This window comes from Panicum virgatum, chromosome 8K (genome assembly GCF_016808335.1).
Source record: "Panicum virgatum strain AP13 chromosome 8K, P.virgatum_v5, whole genome shotgun sequence".
NCBI lineage: Eukaryota > Viridiplantae > Streptophyta > Magnoliopsida > Poales > Poaceae > Panicum > Panicum virgatum.
The window spans coordinates 42,501,887-42,515,863 of record NC_053143.1 but is presented as its reverse complement, the minus strand read 5'-3'; the positions used below and the strand labels follow the sequence as shown (position 1 = coordinate 42,515,863).

Sequence of the window (13,977 nt, the reverse complement as noted above, 5' to 3'; positions counted from 1 at the left end):
CATTACTTTAGTAAGTGCTTATCGAATCGAGCTTCGTGAGAGCATGTATTTTCAATAAGCTCTAAGTCTCTGTTTAATATGACTCGCGTGAGCCCAAGGCTTGTAAAGTGAAGCTGGAAACCCACCTATATTGAACTTGTAATGTTACGCTGTGAACTCTGATAGTATAAAACTGCTCTTTGTGGATTTTTGGCGATGTATTCGATTGTAAACGGTATGTGCATATGCTGATTCTGGGTGTATGTTGGAGCGCATACCGGGACTACCGGATTTGATATTATTTTGGATGAATGACGTGTCGGTTATTCGTGTCTCTAGATGTGGGATAACACGTGGCACGCTCTCCGGCCAGCACGTGTTAACTCTCATCTGGATGATAATGACCGGCGGTTCGTTTAAAATAGTATCAAATTGGACGGTTCTCACAAAAATACTCCATTTGACTCGATGCTGTGTGGAACAGTACGAATTCCGTAGTAGTTGGGAGAAAATCCTGATTTCGGCAAAGGCCTTACAACTATTTTAGCATAAACAATTGTAGATGAAGGTGCAAACAAAACAATTGCAAAATGATACAGAGCTCACCGAGGAACAAACACACGAGGTAACAGTGTCGGAAGAATACGGTGCAAATGCAGGACCACAGGGCACATCATCTGACCTGTGAGATTCAGATACATGCAGCAAAAAAAAAGGAAGACTCTGCCAATGGAGTTCATGTTGTCGTCATTTCCCGGGGAAATCCTGGTACCATGGAAATATGGAGTAGAATATAGTAGCATGAAAATGTCAAGTACATGGTGGTGACTGCTGGCAGAATTTGAAGCGTTGAAGTTAGTCTTATATATTTATTTTTATATCATTATAGATTGCCTCTTATAGGCACTAGTATACGCGCGCTAGAGCTAGATTAACGAAACGATTCGGAAAAGAAAAAAAAAAGTAGATTAACGAAACTTGAAAATTAGCCGACTCACCGGGAAAGTTCTCAACTAAAAAGCAAAGCCCAACAACACCACCAGGCCCAAAGCTAACGATCTGCTTTCCAACACTCTTTGGCCCACGCTTCCGGATCCCCACCTTCTCTACCTCCGGCGCCGCCGACCATCGCCATTACCGTTCCAGCCGCCCCACGCCCTCCGCCGCCATGAAGCCCATCGAATTCGCCGTCGAAGATGACCTCGCCGCGGTCGCTTCAGTCCTCGGACAACTCCATAGCTCACGCGCCCGCCGTCCAGGTCAGGCACATCGCCCACGGACCCGATGACCGTGAGTTGCCTGTTCCCCTCACGATTGCCCTCGATTTCGGTTGGATGTTTGGGAGGGTCTTCACTGGAGACTTCGTTGGTGAGTGTAGAGACGGAGGAGTCGGCGCTTGTGACAATGGGCATCAATGGAAACACACCAGGACGGAACATCGTTCCCGCCTCTGCAACGACGCCACGGTTGGCTGCGACCCGGAGGTCAGCATCTAGTCACTGAGGCCTCAACTTGACTGTACCTGTTATAGCTACTTAGAATGGCAGATTTGCCCTCTCGTTGCTAGCAGTTTATAATGCTCTAATCCAGCAAGACAACATCAACTAGTAATCTAGTATAGTATAGTCCAGTAATAATACTGGCGGCAGAGCAGCAGAGGTTAACACATCCTTCGGAGGCTCAGCTCAAACAGAAACTGCATAGTGTGGTAGTTCAAGAAACTGACAAAATAACACCAAGTTTGCATTATTAAACATAACTAGTTAAATGCCCGTGCGTTGCTACGGGTATACATAGATCTAATCTAATGATATATGATATATAGTTGTATGAGACTCAATTTATTTTCTCAACAATCAATTATTTTTTCAACAACCAAGCATTACGGGCCGTGGAACATGGATAATAAATCCTCTACCAAGGAAAATTTTCAGAGGCCAAGATCTCCAAAGAACACAGGGGGGCGCAAAAAATCGCAAGAAATCATGGGAAGATCAACGAAAGTTCAGAAAATGAAATAAACACAACCCAACAAAGACTTGCACATAGGGTTATTTGGATTTATAACATTGCAATTTTAAAATTTTTGAAGTTTGGAGAAACGCCATTTTGCATATATATATTCTCATGTAAATTTGCACAAGGTTAAATGGCAAACCAAATAAACACTATACACGGGTGCATGCCTGAAGGCAGAAGCTCCCCAAAACACCACACGCCTCACTTCATATAACCTTATCACAATTGTAAGCAATACAGCAAATCTATTGCCGCCGCACATGCTGCCAGGATCAGGCATGTGAACACCTGCAGAATAAACATACCATGGATCAATCTCATTGTCTCACCGTATGGTCATCACAAGTCTTCTTATGCACAGGTCTGAAACAAGCACAGTATCTGACCGCATTCATTGCTGAAATTAGCAGCAGGCAAGATGAACTGAACGAAGTCTAGCTTACATCTCAAATGTTTTAGGTCCTAATATCATCTACTAATCATGTAACGCCTTAACTGCCCGTGCGTGCAATAAATCAATTCTTTTAAAAAAAATCAGTACAAAAAAGCAGGTAGGTCGTCTGAACATATGGTAAGAGAAAGTCTTTTCCTATGGCAATCAGTACAAAGTTGCTTATCAAGTATGTCAGTGTGTTCCTCTAGGATCGTGCCTGTACATTTCCTCCTGAGCTGGATCTCTTGATTTGTACAGGGAAAAATAGTACGGTAATTCTAGTTTGATGTTTCTATTTCTGAGGTGCACATTTTCATTTATTTGGTGAAAACCAGTAGTGGTAGCATGCAGGTTCAGAGCTGCTGCAAGACTGACAACAGGTAGGTTTGCAAAGCAATGAATTCAGATTCGAGAAGATCTTAACAAACACAAACACTCACTGTGAAGGAAAGCACAAGCCCTGGTCTTCAACTACCCAATCAGTACATACAACCGTTAGCAGTTCTGTTGTGGAGCAACCCTGTGAGAAATTAGTAAAGCATGCTGTCATTCTAACCTTCCACGAGACAGATGTATTCGTACCCAAATAATTCGACCCTTGGTCACAAAAAGGATCAAGAGAGGATGGGGATTACCAGGTCCTGTCCTTGTCAAATATGAAATGATAGACAAACTAATAATTGGCTTAACTGTATTGAAAACAGCGGTTCAGTGATCTACTGCCTTGGCTTAGTTCAGTAGGTTACCTTTAGAATTCCCACACGGTAGTTGTTCCAATGAAAGAAACAGCTAGATCAAATAAGACCCTAGAAGAAATGTCAGAGCACATTGCATCCTCGCTCCTGGCGCTGGCGCTGGGTTACAGGTACCGAACGATTTCAATGCTGAAGAAACTCTGCATGCTCCTGCGGAATTGAAGACCAGCAGACTCTCAAAAACTTGTGGAAATCACTGTACAAAAAGGTATATTGATGTTTGAATGGAAGGACAGAAATAACAACTTTTGCACAAAACGTGGATTAATCTGAAGAAGCAATGATACACCGAAGAAAATAGTTCTGTATTCAATATAAAAAAAGGTGTAATCACAAGGTGTTGTAGGAATTATACAGAATAAATGATATGCATCAGATCACAGCACTTTACATCATTCTTCTGATAGCACTGAGTTCAAGGGAAAATGTTGACTGTTTCAGTTTACTTACCATTCTTCTGATAGTGTTAAGTTCAAGGGAAAATATTAACTGTTTCAGTTTACTTACCATTCTTCTAATAGCGTTAAGTTCAAGGGAAAATATTAACTGTTTCAGTTTACTTACCATTCTTCTGATAGTGTTAAGTTCAAGTTAAAACATTAACTGTTTACTATTTATTTTGCTTCCTGATATGCCAATTTAATCTAGGCTGCTTATAATTATTGTTGTTAAATGGATTCCCATTTTGTCATCCTAATTTCAGTAAAACTGAGCTTAAATGAATTCCCATTTCTAGCCGGTTCATCTTTGCTGCCAAGGGCTATAGCACTATACTGAAACAGCCTTGTGCTTAGGTGACAGGTGCGGGAGATGTATGCTTCTCAGTGTGTGGCCTTTCTTTGCATACTTCATTGTTTATCTACTATGGCCATGCAAGCACACAAGTAATACAAAAAAGATAAATATGATGAAGAGTACAGGGTATACATTTCGACAATTATCAAGGAAGTGAAAGCATTTTTACCACAGCAATCCCAGGGTCTTTTGCACCATTTTCTTCAAGACGAGCAAATTGCTTCCTAAATTAGTCGACATTGCTGCATAAACAAGCATCTTTGTCCATGTACCTCTCTGTTCTTCTACTTTTCCTCTTAATATGGTGGTAGGAATTTAAGTCTGCATCATGTAAGGCAGTTTCTTGCCCGATGTTTCTCAAGGCACATAATTTCCATTTCGGCCTTGCAATCGGGCAATATTCATGAGCCTCAACACTTAGCCTGCAAAATGGTGGACATAGGCATGTCAGGGTACCCATGAAAACATTGATGTTGTTTCAGACATTGTACTCAAGACATACACAATCAAACAGTTACTGCTAAGTACTACATAAATCAGGCAAAGTTGCTTTCACTTAGAGTCAGACGTAGACGTACATGATCATAGGGTGGGTGATGAAGCCAACCAACGCTCTTAGTAGGCAACGAGTGTTCAGACCTGCTAAACAGCTAGGAACAATATCATTGAGCTTTTATGCCTTTTCTAGACCATCGACGATCTTCATGCTCGCGGTCGCCGGCATGTCCATCCCCGGGTCTGACGGGTGCCTCAGTAGATCTTCTTGGCTGCAATCTGCATGCACCGGGCACACAAAGGCTTCGCCAGATCCCGCCGCCGGTGCCGCACCATGTCTGGGCCCTGTCTCTGTCCCGGGTGAATCGAAGGGAGCTGTACCCATCGAATCCGCCCTATTCCAGCCGGATTGGAGCGCCTCCATGCCAGATCGGGGCGCCGACGTCGATGTATCCAGCACAGAGAGGTGAAGTGGTGGGGGCAGCTGTCGTCATGGGGAGACGAAGCGGTGGATGTGCTGGGCGTCGTGGACGAGCGGCGGCGTGGGCGCGCCCAGCTACGGCGACTGAGGGGAGCGGGGGCGATCGGGTCATGCGGGAGAGCAAGGGAGTGCCGGCGGGCGATCAGTCGGGCAGTTTTCTTTTGGATCATGTGAGGGTGTGGGGGAGCGCCGGGCGGACTTTCACCGCAGGGGCGAGGTGAAGCCGGGCGGGCGGTGTTTCACGGAGAGGTGAGGTTAAAGCCGGGGTGGACGATTTCGTTTCGGTCTTTTTAGTAGTAGGATGGCAGAGTCTTACATGCAAATCCATTTCAGACAGTGAATCAACAACACACATAAACCACACTCCAGATGGACCAGTCCTGTGTGGAATAGTTGTAGGAACCGGAAAGAGCTTCTGATTTCCACACAGGCCTCACCCATGTAAATTACTGAACTTGCAAACAACTGTGCGAATGCCAGAGCACACGGAAGAACCAACACACTACATTCTGCCCTGACTCCTGGGATACACATATACATGCTGTGGTATGGATTACCTAGCCATAATCGGGATGTGATGAGTGCTGTACCATCCTGTGGTATTGCTTAGCTTTGCCAAGCTGTAACTCTTGTTCTCTCATTTCCCTTCAGCAATTGAGATGCGTCCAGAGACGCGACTGAACATTCCTGGTGCAACAAGCGTATACGAAAACTGTCAGAGTGTATATGGAAACTGTCAAGAAAATGGTGTTGACCACAAGCAGAATTTCAAGCAACATAGGAGTAGTGATTACCTTGTCTTGTAGAGCTATGCCTGGCCTAATTGGATCAACTTTTAGCTTCAGTTATCTCACATTGAACCGCTGCTGTAGCCTTCTCACCAACTGCTGGAGCGTCATCTTCAGCTCCGGCATTAGTTCTGCTCCAAGTCTCGATTGCATTTTCTGTCACCTCATCAGCTTCTTGGACATCATCATCTTGTTCAATGGCATTGATGAAGAGGTTGATTGGGTTAGTATGCTCGGCAACTTGTTTGCTCACTGCCTCCACTGTCATCTTGATGCTGGGGCTGTTGATGTAATGTACGTTGTAGCAACGCGCAACCTCTGTAAGCCTGTGGAGGTTGCTGATACCTGGAGGAATGCAGATCTGGCTTGCTGGGGTGGAACAGAACTTCAACTGAAGGTATGTGAGCTTGGGCATAGCCCCTGTTTCAAAAGTGAGTACGGGTTGGTTCCCGGGTTTGGCAAACCGATGAACAGGGCAAGAACCGCGATCCCCCGATTCACTGCTCCCTGGAAGATTGCGCCACCGTCTGTGGACGCGGGAGCGCGGGTTCTGCAATTAGAGAGAAAATAAAGGGCATGCAAGGTGCCAAATAGCAATGCATCCCCCTCAATGGGTCATCGTGGGCTCAATATTCTCTCCACCTCCATATTTGTAGCTGATTCAACAGTTTTTTCTGTGAAAGATCAGAATGAGCCGGCTTTTTAGCATGGGTGGTGGATGAGTGACCATATGTGGATCGAACAACCCTGGTTTCGGGTTGACGTGGCCACTTGGAGAAATGATGAATAGTGAATAGTACCGACGCGTGAACACAAGGGTTTATATGATGGGGTAGATCATATTACAAATTAATAAAGTGTCAATTTACCCCAATCGCCCTTTCAACTTCAATCATCTCTCATTTAGCCAAGCTCATCACATTCTTTTCTTCTTACCTTAATCTCATTTAAAGTAGGGCACCATGTACATTTTTTTTTCTTAAGCTTAATCTCTGGCAAGCAAAGTTCCTATTTGTTGACGGAGGATTGCTACGTAGCTCTGACACCTCCTTCTTGTTTGATTTATTTTAGTTTTTCCATGTCTTAAAGATATGACTTCAACTAGTTTTTTTTTTACAATTTGGATTATGTATAATGATGAAACTATAGTACTATAAAAGAATTCATGATAAATCCAATGACAATTTTCTACCCTACTAATGCACCGACCTTTTCTTTTCTAGATCTACACCACAAAACGTCCCTCGCCAAGGAGTCCCTCCATCCAGCAAACAAATGTACCCAAAAAAATAACATTTTTCAAAGTAGACACTCAGATTAATCTCGGCTTTCTCTCTCCTTACTCACTCATGATTCAATGGTCAGGATTGATTGTGTCGACCTCATTAGCTGCGCCCAGGCTTCAACGCGCGGCACAGCCTTGACCAGGCCTCCCTTCGCCCCCAAGCTCCCTACGCCTGCCCTAAGCAGCCAGGGATCGATCCCTGGGTTGTCTCTTTTAAAACAATTTAAACAAAACATCATTCTCTCCTCTCCTCTGCCCATACGGTGACTCCGATCCCAACTCTTTCACGCCCTGCGGCTATAGTTTTCCATCAGGCCCGTGGGCCGTGGGCCGGCCCGAAGCACGAGAATTGGGCCCGGTACACGGCCCGGCCCGGCACAAAGGTAAACGGGCCCGGGCCGGCCCGGCACGGGCATCGTGCCGTGCCTGGGCCGCGCCGCAGGCACGTGGGCCGGCCCGGCCCGGCACGGTTAGAGGCCGGCCCGACTCGACATGTGGGCCGGCCCGTGAGCACGAAGCCCACGAAGCCCGCCAGCCCGAGCCGGCCGGCCACATAAGGGGATCACTACGGCTAGGGTTTCACTACCGCCGCACTCAGACGAACCGGTCGTGACCCAATCCTCCCACTGCCATCGCCTTCCCCGCGGATCTCACCCCCATTGGCGGCTACCGTGGAGCCAGCGAGGCATGCGTGACCCCCATCCCTCCGGCCATCCCCATCCGGCAGCTGCCAATCCTAGGCCCCAAGCGCTCATAGGCAGCGGCAACGGCGGCTGACGTGGAGCTAGCGAGGTGGGCGCGGACCACGCAGAGGAGCAGAGTGGCAGCGCCTCTGCAGTGCAGCAACGTGCTTCACCACCAACACGTGAGCACGGCCGGGTCTGACTTTTTTTATAAAGGATGGCAAAAGCTTTGCCGCGATTTGTATTAGACGAAGAAAGAAAAAAAAGGCAAGTGCGAGCCCAGATTTTAATGGAAACCAGGCTAGAAAAACCATACAACTGAGGAGAGTAACCACTCATCCTGGACCACTTTAGCACAATTGTCGCAACTCACGCTACTACTTGTTGCAACTTGGTCGAAACAACCCCCTAATATCGACTAACCAAATGCTAACTAAGACAACTCAGCTGGACAGCGTTACTACCTGCAACTTGGTCAAAACGACCCCGCTAACATCGACTTACCACCAGCTACCAACTAAGGCAAATCAACTAGACTCTAGAAAGCTTGGCGCACCAAGCACCACCACTTGCCGTTCGGTGCGAGAAGAAGCTCCAAAACGCCTGGGGTCATCTTTTTTTAAATATCTGACATTTCTTGTAAAAGAGACCAAAGAACCCATCTGGCCGGCGCCTTCTCCGTTGGCATCACTTTTATAACTGATGCAATCTCTTCGGTGAATGGGATGTCTAGGTCGCTAGTCCCACTTGAGCAAGCACCTTCCTGGCAGTGCTGCTCCTCTTCAGCTTCTTGTTGCCTTCCTCGATCAAGACCTGAACGACTTTGCAAAACGCCGGGTCTGACTTTGCAACTGGTTTGTTTTTTCTTCTTTGGGATTGGTTCAGATGACATGCGCTGGTTCATTTCAGGATTGGTTCGGATGACTTTGCACGGGCATTATAATTATCTTTCTTCTTTTATGTGCAGCGGCGTGCTCGATGACATGCGCTGCTAGAGTTTGGTGGATTGACATGCTGCCATTATCTTAGATTAATGGATCTATCCAGGATTGAACCCAAGGTCACTACTAGAAAACAAGCCAAAGATCCAAGCCAAAAGTACCACTTATTGTTTGAACCGGTATTAATGTAAAGCATCAGCACCGGCTGCAACACTAGCCGGTACTATTGGCCTGCGCCGAGCGCTGGCAAGACACGCCACGGCACAAACCGGTGTCAATGCACTGACAAAGGCACCGGGTAATGCCATGAGCCGGTACCAAATGGTCGATGCGTCAATGGCACCGGGTGGAGGCACGACCCGGTGCTATTGGTGCATACATTGGCACTGGTTGAAAAATTCGCCCGGCACCAAAACATGGCTGCCCACTTTGCCTCCACGATATTTTAAGTCCTTGCAGGCCATTCATCTCTCACATCTCTCCTCTCGTCTCTCTCATCTCTCATTCTCGACCTCTCATCTCTCACATGGCCTTATCTCTGGGAGACTGAGCGGAGGGGCGCACGAGCGCCGCCGCCGCGGAGAGGGGCGCGCGGGGCGCCGCCACCGCGGGAGGCGGCCGCCGCCGCTGGAGGGCGCGCGGGCTCGTGGCCATGGCGGTGCGCTTCCTGCGGGAGTACGTGCGGGCGTCGGACCAGGCCGTGGCGGCGGCGGTGCTGTTCGCCTGCAGCGCGGCCCGGAGCCGCCTGGCCACCAAGCCCGGCGCGCCGATGCTGTGGCCGGTGTTCGGCATCCTCCCCGTGCTCTTCGCGCACTTCGACGACCTGTACGACTGGGGATCGGCGACGCTGGCCCGGGCCGGCGGCACGTTCCCGTACCGTAGGATGTGGGGCGGCGGCTCCAAGGGCGTCATCACCTCCGTCCCCGCCAACGTCGAACACGTCCTCAAGACCAACTTCGCCAACTACCCCAAGCGGCCCTACTACCGGGAGCGCTTCGCGGAGCTGCTCGGCGACGGCATCTTCAACGCCGACGGAGAGGTCCGAGTGGGGCGCCGCCGCCGCGGGAGTCGCGGAGAGGGGCGCGCGGGGCGCCGCCACCGCGGAAGCCGGCCGCCGCTGCCACGGAGAGGGCCGAGCGGGGCGCCGCCGCCGCCGCAGCTGGGCGCACGGGCCGCCACCGCCGCGGGAGCCGACCGCCGTCGAAGCCGTGGGAGCGCGGGCTGCCATGGCTGCGGGAGTCGGCCGCCGCCGCCGCTGCATGGGTCTGCCCCGGCCGTTGTTTTTTTTTCTTTTTTTTCTTATTTTTTAAATAGAGATGTATGTGGGATTATAGATTGTGAATGATTTTTTGAATGATTTGTTGGATCTATGAGTGTTTATTTTGGATCAATTCAATATTTTGTTGTTGATTCTTTTGAATGAATCTCTACTGCAAGCAACAGATCGTTATGGGAGGGGAATGGGAGAGAGTGCAAGCAACAGAACGGGAGATGATGAGAGCTGGGAATGGGCGTAGCTGCCTTACGGGCGTAGCTGCCTTTGGTACCGGTTGGAATTCCAACCGATACCAAAGGTGGCTTTAGGTACCGGGTGATTTACCCGGTGTCAAAGCCTGACTTTATTGGTCTCACTTTGGGGGTACCGGTTGAAAAACCGGTACCTAAGCTTGTTTACAACCGGTGCTAAGAGATCTTTTTCTAGTAGTGGGTGTTTGTTGAAATGTCTGTCCAGTCTCCTAGCTACGAAGTGCTAACTCATTATGCATGATGATTCAAAATAAAATATTTATCATTGTTGTCTTTCCTAATAGTTTTTTAATCCTATTTTGTTGTGAGGCACGTTGGTTGGGATGGATTCTTCTTTCATTCATTGCATTCCAATGGCTTTTTTATCTGGGTTTTATGCTTGATAAGTTTGAGTTAGTGAGGTGTTCCAATTGGAAGTTAACTGTGGATGGAGCTGAGGATCTGACATGAGTGCATACTGTTAAAAACTGCTATTGGAGTTTTACTAGCTTAAAAGGTTATCGCTAATTTTCTATGATTATCAGTTGTCACCACTATTTTTTGTTGATTGTCATCAATAACTTCATTGCATGCAAGGTGGACTTTTTTCATTGCATCTTTGCTGCCTAGGAGATTTATCATTGTTTGTTTTGTCAAATCCAGAGAACAGCTCAACAACCGTGGTGAACAGAAGACTGGTTCCCTTGCGCCTGCATCTGCTGTTGCAACGAAACCTGCTGCAGCACCCGTGCCTGAGGCTGAGCCTGCTCTTTTTTCATGCTCATCACTCCAGTTACCGCAACACCATATTGTTCCTCTGGTATGCAACCCATTTTGATTTTTGATCTTTCTCTTGCTAGATTGCTTGCTATTAGACTGACTCCAACAGGCGACGCAGGTGGTTTTGACTGAAATAACTTGAAACTGTATTCAGACAGGCCAATAAGGATGCTGACTTCATTTTAACTTTTAATGTACGTAGTGTAAACTTCTTGTGACTTTGGTCATAAGATAGAAAGTTTCTGGGAGTGATGAAAACCTTGAAGTTGTTAGATTTAGGGTTGAGGAATGTTGTGCACTGAAGAAATATATGTCTTGCAAAATGTTTGTTTATTCCTTTTCATATAGAAAATGCCAATTCAAAGGAAGCCATTTTTAACATTGGTTTCAAGTGTCAAGCAATATGTCTACTTTTTGACACATTATGCATGATTTCCATTTGAATATTAGTTCCTATACTTGATCTTTGATGTGTAGGAGAATCATTAGAATCGCTCATGTCAAGGATCTCAAATTAACTAAGGATGGAGCACGAGATCACAATATGATCAGAATTGGTTCACTTAATGGAAACTAGGAATAATCAGGAATTGGTTCCAGTCTGTTACATGATCAAACCGTATGAATGATAGGTCCAGTATGTCTTGGCAATGCCTTGTCTATGGGCGCTAGTGATGTGAAGTATATTTTATATTTTTTCGTAACATTCTTTAGGAATGTTTATGCAATGCCTTGGCATATTAGGAAAACATGGAACTTTGAGTGCTCTGGTTAGTACTCTCGAAACAGCTCTACAAAAGCACAATTAGCTAAATAGTTCAAATTTGATAGAATTGACTATGTTATGCATGTGTTTTCTGGATTATATACATGGTTATATACAGTTGTGTGAAAGTTGAACTACGGAGAAATATCTTCGTTTGGTTATTTTTAATGTGCATCCATGAAATGAAACCTTGGTGTTAGCACAGGCATTATACTAGTATATATATAAATGGCAAACATATTATTTATCAAAGTTTGAAATAAAGGTTGACAAGACAAATTCTACAGAACATAAGTAGCAGTTGAGGTTATGACGTATCCAAGCTTAAGTGACTAACGAACACGAAAATTATGCAAAATAGCACAAGACAAAGATCTAGCAACTCTTATTATATATCTGTCCCCCCTGTCTAAGTTTCTTGTGCGTTTAGGTTATTCCTCTTTCGCCTCTTCCATTGAATCCATAGGAGGTGAGGTGTTGCAGATTCCATCTTGGCTTTCTTCAGTGTTTCCACTAAACAGGCCATGCAGTCATCTGCTTCTCTCTTCCTCTTGACCCGCAGCATGTGGTTACCGGCCACGTTCATCTCCTCGAGCAACCGATCGATTTCACCGTTCCTCTTGCCCCGCGGCATGAGGTGATCAGCCACGTCTGCCGGAGTTGTGTCGATCTCATCGAGCAGTTGCCCGATTTCTTCGAATAGTGAATGCTCAGTGATGTCTAGATAGCTCTTAGCGAGCATCTTGAAGGCCTCGAACCGGCAGTAGGACATCTCGATGTGCCTGTCCATCCTACCCCGCCGGATCAGCGCCGGGTCAAGCCGGTCAACGTGGTTCGTAGTGAACACGAAGATCCGCTCGCTGCCACAGGCCGACCACAGCCCATCGACGAAGCTAAGCAGCCCCGACAGCGTCACTTTGCCTTTGTCTTTATTCTTGTCGGACACCTCTATCAGCAGGTTATGCTTGTTGTCATTCTCTTCCGCTGCCTTGCGCTTGGTGGTGAGTTCGACCTCAATTGCATCGATGTCCTCGATAACAATGATGGATTTGTCCGTCGTATCAAGGAAGAGCTTCCGCAGCTCGGCGTTGTCCTTGATGGATGTTAGGTCGAGGTCGTAGACATTACTCGAGGAAATTGGCCATAGCCCCCGATCATTGTGGACTTGCCTGTGCCCGGCGGCCCATGCAGGAGGTATCCCCGCTTCCACGCCTTGCCGACCTTGGAGTGGTACTCCTTCGCCTTTCGGAATGCCGTGAGATCCTTCATGATCTCGACCTTCTGCTGTGTTCCATGGCCAGCATGTCAAACGTCGCCGGGGGATTGTATGGGACATTGGTCCACATGCTCTTCCCTTCTTGGGAGTGGTTGGTTAACAGTAGCCTCTGCCGGTTCGCGGCGATTACCTCGCGCCACTGCCGGACGACGCTGGGCAGGTAGGAGTCAAGCACAAGTTTGCGGTGGCGCTTGTGAAACACCAGCCTGTAGCACCGAGGCTCGTCGGAGCCCCCAGGCAAGATGCTGATGACCATGGGCGCCCTGTTCTTGGCGGATTTGGGGCACAGCTTCCACCACATGCGGGCTCCGTCAAAGTTGTCGACAACCTCCTGGTTCTCGTCCAGACTGATAAGAGGGGCGTCCTTGTTGTTTTTGCCAAGCTCGGCCTTGAGCTTGCTTGCATAATCCAAGCACGCCCTTCTCAGGTAGGTGGAGACGGCGTCGAACATTTTGTTTCCACGGAACCGCTCTTCACCGTACTCAGAGATGGTGATCTGCTCATAGGGGTTGAAGTAGGACATCGCCATGGGAACCAAGCTACTGATGATGTGCCTAGCCTCGTCATGGACGTGCTCCGGCATCCTCGACCAAAGCAAGCCGAAGCCAGCCATGGCCGACCCGAACCCTACCCACTTCTCCACAGATAACGCCATGAATGCGCACTGCAGCCCCTACTCACCTAATCAAGCTAGCTACCTCGATCGGTTGCCACTGTGGCTGTGTACGTTTACTGATGCTTCTCTGCCCTCAGCTTATATAACCAGTGATTTGGCGCGCACGGCATCGTCGAAATTTCGTTGAAGCAGGTGGGTGTGGGTGTGGATTGGTGGGGGGGGGGGGGGGGGGGGGTGGTTGGGGCTATCACCACCATGTTGGGTTTAGCTATCAATTAGGGTGCAGAAAATAATTGTCTAGGATTATGTTTGGAATCTTTGGACGCGGGGGTGGACCAGAGTTGAGAGCCAACCTCAATAGGCCGGATGGTTAACTGCT

At 47.7% G+C, this 13,977-nt stretch overlaps 2 long non-coding RNA genes and 1 pseudogene across 6 annotated transcripts; 1 reads left to right on the top strand and 2 right to left on the bottom strand.

Annotated features, from left to right (window-relative positions):
* The first annotated feature begins 1,041 nt into the window (after positions 1 to 1,041).
* Positions 1,042 to 4,505, top strand: LOC120644750. Of its 2 annotated transcripts, XR_005663952.1 has the most exons (3): positions 1,042 to 1,269; positions 1,358 to 1,463; positions 3,981 to 4,505. It is a non-coding gene; the product is annotated as an uncharacterized LOC120644750 (long non-coding RNA). The 2 variants fall into 2 exon arrangements; XR_005663951.1 differs by having other exon boundaries at positions 1,358 to 4,505.
* LOC120644749 lies at positions 2,055 to 5,194 on the bottom strand. Of its 4 annotated transcripts, XR_005663949.1 has the most exons (5): positions 4,560 to 5,194; positions 4,151 to 4,403; positions 3,178 to 3,336; positions 2,872 to 2,951; positions 2,055 to 2,286 (listed from the first exon to the last, which is right to left on the bottom strand). It is a non-coding gene; the product is annotated as an uncharacterized LOC120644749 (long non-coding RNA). The 4 variants fall into 4 exon arrangements; XR_005663948.1 differs by having other exon boundaries at positions 2,872 to 3,336; XR_005663950.1 differs by lacking the exon at positions 2,872 to 2,951.
* Positions 5,195 to 12,137: 6,943 nt separating this feature from the next.
* On the bottom strand, positions 12,138 to 13,673 carry LOC120646325 (annotated as a pseudogene).
* Between the last annotated feature and the right edge of the window lie 304 nt (positions 13,674 to 13,977).